The following is a 9,733-nucleotide window of genomic DNA, read 5'->3' as shown; positions in this document are numbered from 1 at the left end:
CAAATAACTAAGCTTTAGACCTTCCTACTTTACCTTTTAAAGCACGTACTCACCTAAGTTATCAGTTATACAGTATGTAAATGTATCCTCCGTATAATTAGAACAATCTAATAAAGCTATTGTTTAACAAAGAAACTTTGTCATAACATTTGCTGCATAGAACCAACATTTCAGCGTGTTGCGTACTTGAACCATGACACAGTTAAATAAAATCTTTTATATGCTGTGATAAATGAAGATCACAAAACAGTTTTAAAGAGTTGAGGAATTGCCCCATATAATAATTATTCTCCAAGAAATTGGCCAAAATGCGATTTGAAACTCATACATCAGACAAACAATAGAGCTGTGATGGTCGTTTTTATACAGAGAGAAAATGGTTAAAGAAAATGAGTTGGCAGAATGTGACGTCATCAGTGCGGGACCAGAAGTGACATCATCTACAGAAGTTGGAAGTGCTGTTGGTTCGTAGGAAGATATTGTTGTGGAGCCATTTTCTGATATGGGAATTATTGTTAGTGAGTGTGGATTATTTTTCTTCCTTGGTTCTGAAAAGGTAGAAAGAGAGATATCAGTTCCATAATTCAACCCTTCGTCGGATAATAAATTGCTCAACTCGGGGCTTGTTGACTGCCTCCTAAGTGCACGTGTGTGACATGACAATACCCCCCCAGCCCAGACCCATCAGGTCAGGCAGCCTGAACCAAGAGGTTATAGGTCCGGGAGAGGGCATTGGCGTTGGCCTGAAGAGAACCTTGGCGATAAGTGACTGTGAACCTGTAAGGTTGTAATTCCATAAACCACCTAGTGCCAACGGGATTTGACTCTCGATTCAGAGCCATCCACTGTAAAGTGGCATGGTCCGTCACCAGAGTGAATTCCCGTCCCAATAGGTAGTAGTGAAGTTCCGTCACAACCCACTTAATAGCCAAAGCCTCTCGTTCCACCGCCGCATATCTGGTCTCCCTATCCAACAGTTTGCGGCTGAGGTACATCACGGGGTGTTCAGCACCATCGATGCATTGGCTCAACATGGTACCCAATCCTGTGTCCGATGCATCGCTCTGGAGAATAAAAGGATAAGAAAAGTTAAAAGATTTCAAAATGGGTGCTGATGTCCGGCCAATTCATTAATGGGATCTTGGGTGACCTCAAAGGGCGGAGTTTCAGTCAGTTCGGGTCCTTCAGAAGGGTTGGTGCCTCTGATAGTGCCTGAAGAAGCTTCATCTCCTTTAGACAAAGCAGTTGTATTGGGATTGAGGGAACTAATACATGGCGTGGAGGCAATCGGATTAGCGTTTTTTCCATCCATAATAAAGCCCTCATTTATTAAAGGGGAAGTATAGTTTTTACCGCAGTTATTTTTAGACCAGTCCCACCCTAGTATCACCGGGTAAGGTGGATCAGGCATAACAGCCTCCACAGTGCTTTTCATAACGTTTTCTACTGAAATGATACATGAGGCAGCTTTGTAATAACGAGTTTCCCCATGACTACATTTCAGACTGATCTTAGTATGTAACCATTGTCACGGTAAAACATAACAGTGAGCAACAATAGAAATGTTACTCCTGGAATCAAACATCGCGGTCACTTTATAGCCATTAATGATTACTATTCCTGTATAAGGAATAGACAAAGGGTTGATCACAGCACAGTACCTCTCACCCTTGCCCAGTGAACAGTCCATAAGCTCTGGTGTAGAGCAAGCAGTAAACATATGACTCCCCACTTGAAACAGCGGGTGAGGGAGAATCGGTCTCTCTTTTCTTCAAGTAGAGACTTCGGAAGGAGGGCGGGAGGGCTCGGAATAAGGTACACGAAGCTGTCGGGTTTCGCGAGATTGCCGTTCTGACCCATCCGATTTACAGACTGCCCAGTGACATTCAACCGCCTCAATGAGGCCGTCCATGGAGGTTACCTCCTGTTTGTGGACTTGTTGGGCAAGTTGTTCGGGAATAGCAAATGCATCGATGGTGTATCGACGGAAGTGATGTCATCAGTCTGGGATAGAAGTGCCATTCATCATTGCGGGACCAGAAGTGACGTCATCTACTGGAGTTGGAAATGCCGTTGGTTCGTAGGAGGAAGTTGTTGTGGAGCCATTTTCTGATATGGGAATTATTGTTAATGAGTGTGGATTATTTTTCTTCCTTGGTTCTGAAAAAGCAGGAAGAGAGATATCAGTGCCATAATTCAACCCTTCATTGGATAATAAATTGCTCACCTCAGGGCTTGTTGACCGCCTCCTAAGCACACGTGTGTGACAATGCATATTGCTGGAGTCTTTGTAAACGAAAGCAGTGCTGAACAGGGGATCAATGGTTTTCCCGTACACCATGACCGTGATGTTTTTGGTTGTGATGCCATGGCCAATCAGGTGTTGCAGAGATTTTATGAAACGCCATGATGGTAACACTCAGCAGTATGTATATAAGCTATGAATTAATTTCAAAACAAACTTTAAAAGGTTTGGCATGGTGGCACAGTGGTAGTGCTGCTGCAACACAGTTAGGAGACCAGAGTTTGTATCCTCAGTCCTCCCAGCATGGAGTTTGCATATTCTTCCTGCGTCTGTGTGGGTTACCTCAAGTGCTGTGGTTTTCTCCTACTGTCCCAAATACATGCTGGTTAGGCGATTTGGCAGTGCTAAATTGTGTCGTGTGTGTGTTTTTGTGTATTTGTGTTTGTCTGCTCAGAGTTTGTTTCTGCCTTACGTCCTATGCTAGCTTAGATAAGCTCTAGTTCCTGCCACCCCCATCACTGTGGTCTGGTCTTGACAAACTTCAAATGTTAGTAATAATGTTGTTAGCTGAAAGAAAAAAAGTGTGAGAACTTTTTGCAATGAATTTTTGCATGACTTTTGTTTAGCATTTTGGTTTTGACATTTACGTTTGGTTTGCTTTTTTGATGCACTGACCTCTGCCACTTTTAAGACAGGGGATTTGCCTGCTCCTTAAATTCTCTTTCACTGCTTACTTTCTGTAATTCTTAAATCCCATTCTTGATCACTAGCCTTAGCAATGCAATAATGCATTTTAAATAAAACATAAAAGGGAGGAAGAAATCATCAAAAAGTATCAAAACATTAAAACAAAACCATTTTTCTCTATTGTTGTCTTATTGCCTTCCAGATAGATTTCCTCAAGATACTACAAAATGCGCCTTCACTCTCACCATTCATCCATCTTTTTCTGTTCTTTCCTCCAGTGGGAAATTTCTAAGCTCATTGCCAGACTCCAGACCAGTGGCATAGCTAGGGGTGGGTGGAGGGGGCAGTCTGCCCAGGGTGGCACATTTCTGGGGGCAGCATTATTGGCCAAAAGGTTCAGTACAGTTTGTGTGTAAGCAGCAGGGTTCAGAAAAATATCACTCATGAATGAAAAAAGTTACATTCTCAGATTTTTATCCACAAATGCTTTAAAAATAACTTTCAGACTGTCCTTCTGTGACGGCATCAGACACAATAGTTGAAATTTATGAGCCAATAACAAAAATAAACATTAAACTGATAATAATTTCTAGGAAGATAAACAACTAATGTACAATTTATAATTTCGTTTCGTTATCAATCCGAATGTGTTCTTGCTTTGCACAGAAAACATCCCCCCCTATCACTTGTACACCACACTGGTTCTGGTTTTCGCAGTGTAATTATATTAAACTAATAATTAGAACATGGCTTATCAGTGCGTCTATACTATATTCTTGTCTAGTTGATGCTTATAAATAATTATATGTGAATAATTATTGCTATTTCTCTACAGGGTGGTCCAGATCTAATTATGCAAATCCAGATCGTCTGGATGACTTTGATTAATGCAGGGACGATTCCGGTTCGGCGCGAAGGCGATTCTTCATGTCGTCAGTTCACACACTTCTCGATGGTCCGGGTTTTTTCGGGTGATTTTTTTGTAATAAACTTAATAAGTTATAGCGTGATGAAAATTGCATAATTAGATCTGGACCACCTTATATATATGAATAAATCTATGCAAAATTTATCTTAATATTTCTCTAAAAAGTACATAATTTTAATTTTCCAAATAAATAGGTTAACATATTCAGATGTGTTGGAGGGTGTCAAATTGAAGCACCGCCTGAGCGCCACGAACTCTAGCTACGCCACTGCTCCAGTCTCAACTCTACTTGCAGAAAAACAGCTTTTAAACTGCATCCCAGTGTTACTTCAGCGCCAAGTACCAAAACTAAGTACCGTCACTATCTACAGAACATGCCACCAAGGATGGAGCTCTTTGTAGAAGCCCATAGTTTCCCTGAACTAGGCATGACACCATATAAAGACCACCCAGTCAGAGCAGAGGGAATTTTATGGCTGGGATGTAACAAGGAGAAAAAAAATTAATAAACCTGAGTACTCAATGTTCATGTACTGTATTAAATCTTCAGACGTGTGTGTATTCATTGAATTTAATTAGAAATAATCTGATTTAATCAGGCACCACAGCCAGCTATGGTTACTACCAACATTCTTTTCCTATTCCCACCACTTGTTCAATGAGTGCAGGTAACATTAGCTAGCAGAGCAAGCCTACACTCTGTGTCACTCAGGCACACTTGGGCACCCCCTGGAAGGCTCTGTTAACCGACTCATACCATCTCCAGGAAATAGGGGGCACTGTTGCTAACAGAGTCTCTTGTTCCTTCCACAACACACCATCACCAAGAGATGATGCCTAGCCCTGCCCACACCGTGTGTTCTAAGCCCCGACCCTGCTGGGAGTTCTATGCCCTGCCAGCCAGAGAATGGGGTGCTATGACCCAAACCAGCCGAGAAGATGGAGCTTTCTGAAGCCCAAAAAGAAATTCCAAGTGTGAGAGGCATTGACACTAATTTATTTTATTGTCTTGTAGGCAGGTTCTTTTCAGTTTGCCATTATATGGGGCGGTGGGTTGTGCTCCCATGTTCAGCAAATTAATTGGCACCTATTAAGCCTTGCACAAGGAAAGATTACCAGAGTTGATGGCAATGATCTGATGAGGAAATCAAAACCAAAGATCTCTCTAGTTGTTCATCCAAGCTGAACAGTAAATCAGAGAAAGGCAGACATATTTTATTTGTCAGTAAGGATTAGTAGGTGGAATATGAATCAGAAACCAACTGAAGGTTGTAACAAAAAAAGCCATTTCTATCTTTTTTTGGGCAGCACAGTGGTACAGTGGTAACGCTGCTGCCTCGCAATAAGGAGACCTGAGTTTGCTTCCTGGGTTCTCTCCGTGTCTGCATGGGTTTCCTCCCACAGACCAAAGACATGCAGGTTAGGTGCATTGGGGATCCTAAATTGTGCTTGCTGTGTGTGTGTGTGTGTGTGGGTGCCCTGCAGTGGGCTGGCGCCCTGCCCAGGGTTTGTTCCTGCCTTGGGGCCCTGTGCTGACTGGCACTGGCAGACCCCCCGTGACCCTGTGTTAGGGTATAGCAGGTTGGAGAATGACTCACTGACGGACTGACTGACTATCTTTTCTCAAAAACTAATACATAAATCAAATAGCTAAGCCAAAAAGGAAAAGGAAAAAGCCTGAAAATCGGATGAAAATATCAAAAGCAAAGCACAAGGAATGTAAACTTATCCAGTGTTGCATACCACGGAGTGTGTGGAGCTGGCCCTTATACCCTTGATCCTAATGGCATGATCTTTAACAGAAATCTTTCTAACAAAAAACAAATATCAAAAATGAATTCTTTCAGTTAAAAAAACCCTAGGAAAGGCATTCTTTAAACTTTTACCAAATCCCCATGAAAAATTAAACAAAAATGCCAATTACTACATATTGAAACAAAAGTCTGGAACTGGGAAATCTATAGATCATAAGCTAATACATACACAAAAGACTCTTGAAACTCTGGCGATGTTTATCAAATGCAGTATTTTTATAGCATTGCTCAAACGATTGCATCACTTCTGGAAATGAGCTCTCTACAAACTGATGTCACGTCATGGTGAAAATGACTCAAAATGGCAACAGAAATGGTGTAAAATCATTTTCTAATAGCTGAAAACAATGGTAAAAATAAAAATAATTGCAAAAATATGATTCATTACTTCCAAAAACCCGAGGGAAGGGTTAAAGAACCAGCAAAATAGAAGCTGAACCAAGTATTCAGAAATTTCTAAACACAAGGCCAAGCACAGCTCTTGAACTATCCTCTTTGAAATCTAAAGGTTGAATTTAAAAAACAAACTCCTTGTTCACTATTCTATTATGACATAAGCACAAGAAGCAGCAGTCAAAATCACCAGCAAGAGCACCACCTTGGGCCGTCTGACTCCTTTTGGTGATTAATCATCTCGGCATTATTTGATTGCACTTTCCAAACTGGGTGCTGTGGCCTGTTTGATCAAAGGCCACCCATTTTCAGGTTTCACTACAGGCACTGCCCTAAATCCCTGAGCACACCTTAAGCCAATATCACATTACACGTCTTCTAGCCATTGAGTATGTCAGACTTGCCAGTGAGTTTCTGATCTCATCATTGTCGGAACATGTCATTTAAACCAACAGATAATTGCTGGGCATGTCAAATTATGCAACTCTGCTCCAATGTTTCAGCATAGTTGTGCACACCCCTTTATCTGTCAACCAATAGCATGCTGCAGAGCAAGTGCCATACAAAAGGTTAACAGGTGTGGCAAGTTCAACTGCAGTCTCCAGTGGTGGACCTACATTTTTGGGGCCCTGAAGCTTGAACTGTTATGGGGACCCCTTCACGACCAGCAAAAAAGTCTGGGTAGCCACTGTTCTTCAATATGGGGTTGTTTCAGGACAGATCACCACAACTTATTTTGTTAAATTGCTGTACTGGATTATCTCACATGTCGAAGTCACTGATAAGAGTTAATTTTCTGTGCTTTATAGTTTTCAATTTATAGGGGGATGAAAATTAAAGTTGCTTCTGGGGCCCCTCCAGGATTATAGGCCCTATAGCTGAAACTTCATTAATATCATAGTAGATCTGTACATGTTCTTTCTTTTTTCGTATACTGTCGTGGTATGTTGTCATGCGTGGCCGGGGTGCCTGCCTGGCCAGGACACCTCTGCCTTGGAAGGACCAGGGGAGAAAGTGTGGATAGAGCATCTCCTCCCCTGGAACGCTAGATGGCAGTGATACCTCGGACTCCTGCAGGGCTTCATGGGAATTGGAGTTTGTTACAGCCCGGTTGAGGTCCGGGAGTGCCGCCAGGATGTGCTGCAACTGTCCTTGATCCTGTGTGGGTGGTTCTTCTGGCACACCTGGAAGTGCATCAACGAGCACCTGGAGCACTTCTGGATGACCTTTATTAGGGACCAGCAGACAATACTCCGGGAGCCAGAGTCGGGAGGAGGGAGAAAGAATAAGAGAAAGAGAAGAAGAAAAGTATTGGTTTTGTGCTGTGTTTGTGAGACTGGGTTGTGCCTGTGGGAAACGGGGAAGGCATTGCCCACAGGCGAAGAAAAAGAAAACAAAAACATTAGTTTGTTTATAAGTGTGCCTCCTGCGTCTGTCTGTGTCAGGTTAAGTGCTGGTAGAGCACCATTTGTCACAATGTACACATGAGACATCAGACAGACAAACTTCCCTTCTGTTTGTGAGGCCCAAAACACTAGGGCTCCTTATTCTTTGTTGCTGTATTATATGCAGTGTTCTTCTGGATGAGCTTTCATGTGTTGTTAGCTCTCATGCCCACAAGCCCACCCCATGACTAGAGACAAAATCAGATCTGTTTGATTCTTGGAGGCATTTTGCAGACTAGTTGAAGTGAGTCCCTGGGTATATCAGACTAGATGACTGTCTTCACAGGATTGCACCAGTTACTGTTTAAGTTTATGTAAGTTATGACTGAAAATCCATCCATTATCCAACCCATTTTTTTCTAACTACAGGGTCACGGGGGTCTGCTGGAGCGAATCCCAGCCAACACAGGGCGTATGGCAGGAAACAAAGCCCACTGTAGGACACACTCAACAATTTAGGATCACCAAAGCACCTAACCTGCGTGTCTTTGGACTGTGTGAGGAAACTGGAGCACCCAGAGGAAACCCATGCAGACATAGGGAGAACATGCAAACTCCACGCAGGGAGGACCCGGGAAGCAAACCCGGGTCTCCTAACTGCGAGGTAGCAATGCTACCTACTGCGCCACCGTGTCGCCCTGACTGAAAATCACTGAAAAAAAATCATCTAATGCAATATGGCCTTTGTGCATGTTTTCCACTGCCTTTTTGCATAACAAGGTAATTGGTACACTGCCACCTGCTGGCAAGAAGGAGTTGTGCTGTCCCCCAGCCATTCTTTTATGCACTCTGTGGAAGCTTTGTGGTGTAGTAGCTAATGTTCTGTGCATCAAAGTTGTTGGTAACCCCAAACTGTATGATCCATTTGTAAAATATATATATGAAAACTGTACCCTCTTGATTTCTTTGTGTTATTTTGTCACTATGTAAAGGTGTTGTTTAAAATGAAAGATGCTTTCTATTGTTTTTAGACATTTCAGTTTCAGAGCATCTTTCATAATAACAGGATTTAGCACCCTCTTTTCTGCCACTCCGAAGCGCTCATCATGACTGCTCCTCTGCTCGCTGCTTTCTTGCTTAATACCTAGCTGACAACCATTCTATTGGCCTTGCCAGCTACTATCACTCTTGTAATACATTCTTTATCATCTTACAATCTACACACAAGTGTCTAGATTAGTTTATTGGTCACTCTGACTAAGCTGTGTCTGACCTTTGTAGAAACTGTACCTCTGAATAAACAAGCTAGAGATACAGGACTAAAACTACTAGACTAAAATTAGGGAGCGGATGTGGAGTCACTGAAATCATGTCTGTTAGCCTGTTCTTTGAGAAAGGAAATGAGAACAAATCCTCCCTTTTTCTGAGCTAGATGGTAAAGTGATGAATGACATGTCTGACCTCTGGTAATGAAAAGTGTACAATTAATTAGAGATCTGCTGGCCACCGACAAGCCTGAAAGTGTAGATAACCCGCTCAGTCCCTCCTTTTATAAAGGTTTATTTATAGCCATGACCATGATACCACCAGCTTAATCGACTTGCTAATGATGTCAAACCAGCTAGAAAAATGACTGTTCCCAAGTATCACTTCTAAAAGTCCACACCCTCTTCAGATGTTTAAATAGACCCGACATTTCACTGACATCATCGGCAGTGTCTGACTGGTTAGACAAACTGCAAATTCCCTAAAAGGAAAAGCTTTTGAAACATATGGCTGACATAAGCAACAGTCCAGAAAATAAAGATAAGAGAATTTTAAGGAAATACTGCAACTGAAATTAAAGAGCACAGAAAACTGTTTAAAAATATTAACACTAAATACCTTTATTCTCTGTGTAGCTTGAAGCTTATTGGCTGGGGTGGTCAAAAGTAGGTTTTCTCATCCTTTCATTTATTTATGCTAACAAACTATTTAAAATACAGAGAATTTGAATTATTTTCAGCCTACTCATAATGAGTTTTTGTGGATAATTGAAGAAGATTAACAGAGAGCAGGTGACATGTCACCATGTAATGGAAAGTCCCGTCTGCCTCTGCTTCCTGCAAAGAGCTGCTCAGTGTTTTGTCATCGTTATCTGCTGGACTTCAACTCTTTTCTGAATTTAAATTCTCAAAAGAACTGACTTGTCTGACAAACACTATACTGTATGTAAGCTGAAATATGTTCTCCTTTGCCAAAGCAGTAATACTTATCTGTCTTTTCACTGTGATGCTATTAA

At 41.9% G+C, this 9,733-nt stretch overlaps 1 long non-coding RNA gene across 1 annotated transcript; it reads right to left on the bottom strand.

The window, feature by feature from the left end:
• Positions 1-299: 299 nt before the first annotated feature.
• On the bottom strand, positions 300-9,482 carry LOC120533627. Its single transcript, XR_005634580.1, has 3 exons — positions 9,337-9,482; positions 1,922-2,160; positions 300-548 (listed from the first exon to the last, which is right to left on the bottom strand). It is a non-coding gene; the product is annotated as an uncharacterized LOC120533627 (long non-coding RNA).
• Between the last annotated feature and the right edge of the window lie 251 nt (positions 9,483-9,733).

The sequence above is a fragment of the Polypterus senegalus genome, chromosome 8, assembly GCF_016835505.1.
Source record: "Polypterus senegalus isolate Bchr_013 chromosome 8, ASM1683550v1, whole genome shotgun sequence".
NCBI lineage: Eukaryota > Metazoa > Chordata > Cladistia > Polypteriformes > Polypteridae > Polypterus > Polypterus senegalus.
This window is presented reverse-complemented; position numbering and strand designations above follow the sequence as displayed.